Raw genomic sequence first — 7,928 nt, 5'->3', positions numbered from 1 at the left:
CACAAGGGAGAAAAACCTAAGCCTGCACTGGATATGAAGCAATGGCATAACCAGCAGTGGGAGCCCAGTACTACAGGCTATGGACCAGAAGCTTGAGCAAAAGCATTAGCTAAGCATTAGGCACAAACATCACCATTTGGAGTGGTGGTAAGGAATATTTTTCAGCCCGAAGACCACAATCCCTTCTGGATGGGCCACATGCCAGGGGTAGGCAGAGCTAGAGGCAAACAAGGGGAGGAGCAATAAATGTAAATTTTACCTTTGTACCATGGTCTATGTTCTGCACACACTCACACACTCCTTTCTGTCCTCCATACAGGCAAGCAAAAGGCATTGTTTTGGTTCAAGGACACATTCCAGCCACACAAAAACACTCAAGGATGACACGGAACAGAGACAGTGAGGAATGTGGTTGGGGGAGAGGGATTGTGGCTGTGGAGGGGGTACGGCCAGGGAGGAGATGCCCTTTGATTCCGAATGGACAGTACTAGGTTACTTCTAATGCACTGAGCTTCTAAGATTCCAATTCTAAAAGCCCTGTATTGGGAAGGTGTATTTTTTAAAATAAATTTTATTTTTCCATTTTTCAAAAGTTTACAGACATACAAATTACAAACACACAAATCGCATACATTTCCAATACGCATATGTGTTTGACTTCCCTCCCCTCCTTTTGTGGTTTCTTTTGAATTTTAATTTTTTATACTGCATTTTCCACATTAATCCATGTTTAAGTTATTCTTTAGTTTCTCTTGATAATATGTTTAACTGCTTGTTTTACGTAGACCCCCCTAATGAACTTATTTGCATACAAGAATTCTTCAAATATCCCACAAATTTTCTCCGATCTTTAATAATTTTCTTTACTTCTTGGCTTCTTATTACACCTGTTAGTCTTGCCATTTCAGCATAAAATATCAGGAAGTTTTTAATGTTTGACTTTTATTATTTTTATTTTATTTTATTTTATTGCTGAAAGCTGCCCAGAGTGGCTGGGGAAACCCAGTCAGATGGATAGGGTATAAATGATGTTGTTGTTGTCATTTTAAGAGGAGTTAAAAACTAAATTAACTGCTTCCACTTGGGAGAAAGACCTTGACAACAGTCTGAAAAACAAGCCATACTAGAGACAATCAGGAATGTGAGGGAACATAACAAAAATATCCTGTCTCTGTGGAAAGCCATATGGAGATCTGTGGTTGTGCTCATCACATATTCAGAACTATGAACTCTTCTCATCACCCTGATCTCTAAAGGCTCACCTGGCACCTTCATTATATATCTTTAAGCACCAGGGGAAACCATTTCTCTCCAACCAGGCATCCAGCTGATTAACATTCTGTGGTTTTTTAATATGCTTGTGGGAGAAGGAGTTATTGGCTCATGTTGTTGTTGTTTTATTATGCATTTTGTATTCTCATTTTGTACTTTTCTTGGATCTTTGGGTGAAGGATGGTATATAAATTTAATAAATAATAATAGTTGTAGTAGTAAGAATAATGATAAAGGTAATAAAGGATACCATACAAATGTTTAAAAAGTACAGCGAACAGCAACAAAGTTATTAGGGGTTTTTGAATGGCATCTATAAAAGGAACAAACTATGCATGTTGGGGAAAGGTCTATTTGCTTAAATTTGAGTCTGCCCCAACTAAAGCCAAAGTCTTGTTTTTAAGAACAAATGCAGCACATTGGGTGAGGAAATCGGAATCTTCCCTTTCCCAGAGGTCTGTTTCCCCACAGTCTATCACTGAAATACCTCTCTTCTCCGCTAGCTAGGCTGTAAGTGATCTGAACCCACTGTGTTCAGAGTGGTGCAGCACCACTCTCAGGCAGGCAGCTGGTTTTTGCACTATAAACAAGGGAGAAAAACTGAGCCTGCACTGGATAGGAAGTGTTGCCATAACCAGCAATGGAAGCCCAGTGCTACTGGTTACTGAGCAGAAGCTTGAGCAAAAGTGTTGGCTGAGCATTCGGCACAAGCATCACCATTAGGAGCAGTGGTGAGGAATATTTTTCAGCTCAAGACCACATTCCCTCAGCTACCCATTAATCAGGTGGTCGCTGAGACGGGCAACAAGAAAAGTTATTGCCGAGATGAAACTCCACTGGGGACACCATTCCTAGGTCTGAGGAGTCCATGACTGAAAGACCACAGACCCAACTGGAAGGCGGGTGCAGAAGGCAAGAAGGCAAGAAATTGGGGCTAAACTGGAGGCTCTTCTGAGCAATGAGTTGCCCAAATAGAGAAAATAGAGAGGACCTTAGAGGATATATAACAAGCTGGTTGACTCTCCCAGCATCCAGTATCAGAAAGATACAGTTCATGGTATCTACCTACAATTCACTATTCCAAACAGCAGCCCTGGTACTGCAAGGAGAAAAGAATCAGTAACTGGTCCACATGGTTTTTCTGCTTTAAGACTCACAGTGCCCAACACCATTCTGCTTTGATACCCATTGTTATGGTTGTCCAGGACCTACCACACGTTTCAGTGTGGGGTTTTTCAATCCTTGGGAAGTCCAAAACAACAAAAACAAAACCCTCATTTAAAGGGGGGAAAGGTGAAATCATTGCACTGCATGTTTCCCAGATCCTGCTAGTTCCCCCCACCTGCCTCCCACAACCAGGAAAGGGCCTGGGCTTAAAATGTAATGTTGTTATCCTACACGTTTCTTGTTTTACTTGATGTTTGCAGAGCTTTCTGTACTATACTTCATATTGTCTAGTTCTGCCCTTGGACAGTTGCCAGGCAAAGAAGACTGGGCTAGCATATTCATGCGTGGGCCTGATCCAGTCTGGCATCTTCTGTTCCTAGGCCCACTTGTCACAATGGATGGGACATGGATGCTTAAAAAAAAAAATCATAGATGAACAAAAGGGAGTTTAAAGTAAACCCGAGTCGGAATGAGCTTGTTTTATTCTTTGCCATTGGAAGCCTACCCAGAGAACTTTCACAGTAGAAAGAGGAAAATAAAATATAAAAACCCAGAATGAATTGCCAGACCTTTCCTCAGAGACTCCAGTAGCGAAGTGAAGAGATAGATATGGCTGGTTGCCAAGGTGATGTTTTCCTTTTAAAATGTAGGCGGCAAGGGGGGGGGGGAGCTCACAGACTATTTAAAACAAAAACTCACACATTGCCCCTGAGATGCCTTGCAGATGTAAAGAAAATAAACCTATCTATACGCAATGAAGATCCAAGCGTAGACATGACATGGGGAGCCTCTGCATAAGGCCCTCTGGGCGTCTGTTCTGCCCCTGGTGCCGTACTTCTGAGGGGTGTATGATGTGTGTGTTATCCTAACATATTCCAAGCCCAGAGCAATCTGAACTTCTCTGCTTATTTCAGTAAAAAAAAACCTGTGTTGGACCTATAGCGAAGCTGACCACATTGCCATCTTTGTAGTTGCATTTCATTGTAATGCACCAAGACTTCTTACATGTCCTGTCCTGAGGCACAGCCACATCTGGCCATGAAGCAGAGACATCCTCGGCACGCGCATTTTTCTTTTCTTCTTTTGACTGCTAAGGTAAAACACAATAAAAAATATGTTTCTCTACACAACAGGGGGATTCAAAGGTGCTTCAGATGTGATCCCTTTCTTATCGTTTATGAATAATTGTAATAGACATGCTGTCTCCATGGGAAATGCCATGAGAAAACACCAGTGGTGTTAGTCCATGCCGGTGCTGCAATGTTGAAAGATGCTTCATCCATGCATGAGACCAAATGCAAGCTGTATTTCTACACACTGCTGCTTCTGCGACATGTGTACTAGCCAATATGTGGGCTAAGCTCCTCTTAGGGTGCAATCCTGTGCACATTTTCCTGGGAGCTAGCCCCACTGCACACATGACCTCTGAATCGGCACATATAGGGATGTGCTATTAAGCATTTGACCAGATGCATGGAATTATCCTACATGCTAGGGCTTTTCAGCAGTAAGGGATATAGGATGCATCATCTGTACAGCAATGGTGTACAGAAGTAGTGTAGTGGTTAAGAGCGGTGGACTCGTAATCTGGTGAATTGGGTTTGCTTCCCCACTCCTCCCCATGCAGCTGCTGGGTGACCTTGGGCCAGTCACACTTCTTTTAAGTCTCTCAGCCTCACTCACCTCACAGAGTGTTTGTTGTGGGGGAGGAAGCGAAAGGCAATTGTTAGCAGCCTTGAGACTCCTTAAGGGGAGTGAAAAACGGGATATCACATCCAAACTCCTCCTCCTCTTCTTCTTCTTCTTCAGTCAAAGAGCCTTTGACTGGGACTACTCAGGCTCAGATTCCCATTTCTCAACACACAGCCTTCTTGGTTGTGGTGCTTTGGGAAATGTCTTTTGTACAGTTTACTTCCTACTCTCTTTTCCAAGGTGATTGGCGACGTCTTTTTGGGGGGGGGCAGAAGATGACTGACACAGCCTTCTGCTTGGTTTGTTGTTGCATGCTGGTTTAGATCTTGCTGCTGTTTAAGTTGCAATAATTTTGTTGGCCCTGCTTTATTGGCTCTGTTCTTGCTTCTATTGTTCTTAGACATGCACGCTGCTATGTTGTTGTTTTTATGAACAGCGCTGCAGAAATCATTAAACGAATAAATAAGCAAACGGAATACACAAATCAGAGGCTGAGTTATATTTAGGGATCATTTTAACAAGATAAATGATTGTGTAAAGAGGTCCTTAGGAGTAAATTGACTGTAAAATCTTTTAATAACCCAGTCATCGGCACACCATCAGCTGAAAAGCTTTACAGGCAGCAGTTCTGCAACTTGGAAGAAACAGAACCTCTTTTGGTGAGTCAACTGTGGAGCTCCCTGAAAGGGCACTGCTGTATTCATGAACATCTAACATTCTCTGGCAGGCAGTCAATATTTGCTTACTTGCTCAGTGCCTTGGGGCCCTGATTTGCAACAAGCCAAGGTATGTTAGCAAGCTAGGGCTGTGCATACTCCAATTTCAACTCACCATCAAACCCTGAGCCAGAACCACTTCTACAGGAAGGGTTTTGAAATTCTCAGAGGAAATGCCATTGAGTATTTCTTTACTTTCACGTAATGCAAGGATATTGATGGGGGATGAAGGTGAGGAGATTTGGTCTATGGCAACTTCTGGAGAAATTTTGGGTCTACAACTCCCATCATCCCGACCACTTGTTCTGTTAGCTAGGGATGATGGGAGTTGTAGTCCCAAAACAGCTGAAGGGCCGAGTTTGGGGATACCTGGTCTATGGTGAGGGTTTGTACCCATTCCCCAGAAACATCAATATCTGAAACCAGGATAATGGTCTGAAATCAGGCATTTTAAGTAAGTGTTTCTTATTTTATGGTTCATTTTAACTTAGTTTGTTCTTTACATCTCTTTTGTAACTTCATTGTATGCCACTTAGAAATGGCAGTGTTAGGCAGGATAGACATTGTTGAAATAAATAGGATCAGCCTTCCACAACATTGGGTCCCCAGATGCTGTAGGACTACAACCCCCATCATCCCCACCCAGCATAGCCAATGGATGATGGAGATTGTAGTCCGACAACATCTGGAGATCCAAGGTTGGACTGTGGTACTGGGTCCCTCTGTGCCCATCTTCCTAATTATGAATGAACTAATTTAAAATGTAAGAATTTCAGTTATGATACTAAGTGCTGGTATGCAATGTCTACTTGGTTTGTAGGTTACTGTGCATAACTTTCCAGCATCTATCATTCTCACACACACACACACACACACACACACACACACACATATATATATATATATATATGCAGGTTTTGGTGTCTTCGGGTGTCTTCCCGTGTAAGAGTTGGGGTGTCTAGGCGACGTTTCGACGAGGTCTCACTCGTCATCTTCAGGCTGGTGCTTTCGGCTTCTTGTTACTGGAACAGAGCGGGATCTCAGTGTTTGAGTTCCTATAAATACTGTAGAGGGGTGTGGTGTATTGCCTCAAAAGTTCTGGGCAGAGGGGAAGTTCCCAGGCTAGTGTTCTTTTCTTCTTTTGTTCCTTAATTACTTGAGGGATATCTTGAGTGATTTCTTGAGTGATATTCTGAGTACCACTTAGGTGGGTCATTAGGTGTGGATTAGTTGCTAAAGCCTTCGTGTCTTGACCTCTTGAATTTGTGAAGAGTTTTTCTGGGAAGATGGCTGTACTGCACTTAGTTGTGCTTTGGCTTGGCTTCGTGTATAGGGGCGAGCTGTGGTTTTGTGCCCTGTGCCAGCCAGATCTGTGTAGGGATTGCAGGGGGGTGCAGCATCCGGAGGTGCCACTATGGTTTGGTTACTGGATGGTGTCTGTAATTTATCTGTGGAGAGGGTCTGGGTTTGGGTCTGGTGTGGTTGATTGGTGGTGGCGTTCTGTGTGCCTCTGGATCTGGTGTCGGTTTTTGTGGGGAGGGCTAATTTCCAGATGTCTGGCAGGCGGGACGTGTCGTCACGCTTGTTCATGTTGTGAGGGTGTTTCTCTATCTCGATGGCTTCCATGATTATTCTCTTGTGGTGATGTTCCATGTTAAAGAGCAATTTGGAATCTGCAAAATTAATTTCGTGTCCTGTTTCTTTCATGTGTTGGAAAAGAGAGGAAGATTTTTCTTCTTTTTTGACGGCATTCTTGTGTTCTGCGATACGTGCATTTATTCGTCTGTTTGTTTGTCCAATGTACGTGGCTGGGCAGACTTTGCAGGGTATTTCATAGACCCCTTGGTTTTCCAACTGGATTTTATCTTTGGGGTTTCTGAGGATATTGGCTATTTTTTGGTTGGTGCAAAAGGCTGTTTTGATATTGTGTTTATGGAGGATTTTGCTAATTTTATCTGTAGTGCCCTTGATATAAGGAAGGAGGGCCATGCCATTGTTTTCTTCCGTGTCTTGGTTTTTGGGGGGTGTTTCTTTTTGGATTAGCTTCTTAACCCTGTTTTGCTGGTATCCATTGGCGATTAACACATTTGAGAGATTCTGTAACTCAGTTGTCAAGTGGTCTTTGTCAGCCAGGCGTTTGGTTCTGGAGATGAGGGTCTTGGCTACGGAGTTTATTTGTGCAGGGTGGTGGTGTGATTGAGCATGTAAGTAGCGGTTGGTGTGTGTTTTTTTCCGGTAGATAGTGTGTCCTAGGGAGCCATCAGGTTTTTTGTAGATTAGGACGTCAAGGAAGGGAAGCTGGTTGTTGGCTTCTATTTCCATAGTGAATTGTATTTTGGGGTGTAGGCTGTTGAGATGTGTGAGGAAGCTATCTAGTTTTTCTTTCCCGTGTGGCCAAATTACAAAGGTGTCGTCAACATATCTGAGCCAAAGTTTGGGTTTGTGTTCTGACTTGTCTAAAGCATTGGTTTCAAAGTGTTCCATGTACAGATTTGCGATGACCGGTGAGAGGGGTGATCCCATAGGTGCTCCTTCTATCTGTTTGTATCTTTGTCCATTGTGGATGAAGTACGTGTTGGTTAGGCAGTGGTTGGTCAGGTCCAGGATGTATTCGGGGGGATTGTATTTGTTTTGGATGGCTGTCAAGGCTTCATTAATGGGCACTTGTGTGAAGAGAGATACAACATCGAAGCTCACAAGTAGGTCATCGGGATGTAGGTTTTGCTTCTTTATTGTTTCTATGAACTGGAAGGAGTTAGTAACGTGTGAAGCGATGGATTCTGCATAGGGCTGAAGTTGCTTAGCGAGAAATTTAGCGAGATTTTGTAGAGGTGAGCCTATGGAGCTGACTATTGGTCTGAGTGGTGTTCCTTCTTTGTGTATCTTGGGGAGACCGTAGAGTTTGGGGCATCTGGATGATTTTTCTCTGGGGATGATTCTTAGCTGGATTTCTTCACTGATAGGAGAGGCTTTTATTTTGGATTTGGTGGTTTTTTCCAGATAGGTGGTGGGATCTGTTTTTATAGGTTGGTAGGTAGGGTCTTGGAGTAGATTTGATAGTTTTGCTTGGTAGTCCGATGT

Source organism: Podarcis liolepis (genome assembly GCF_965112155.1).
Source record: "Podarcis liolepis genome assembly, chromosome: 2".
In the NCBI taxonomy this organism is placed as follows: domain Eukaryota; kingdom Metazoa; phylum Chordata; class Lepidosauria; order Squamata; family Lacertidae; genus Podarcis; species Podarcis liolepis.
Note: the sequence above shows the minus strand (reverse complement) of the source record.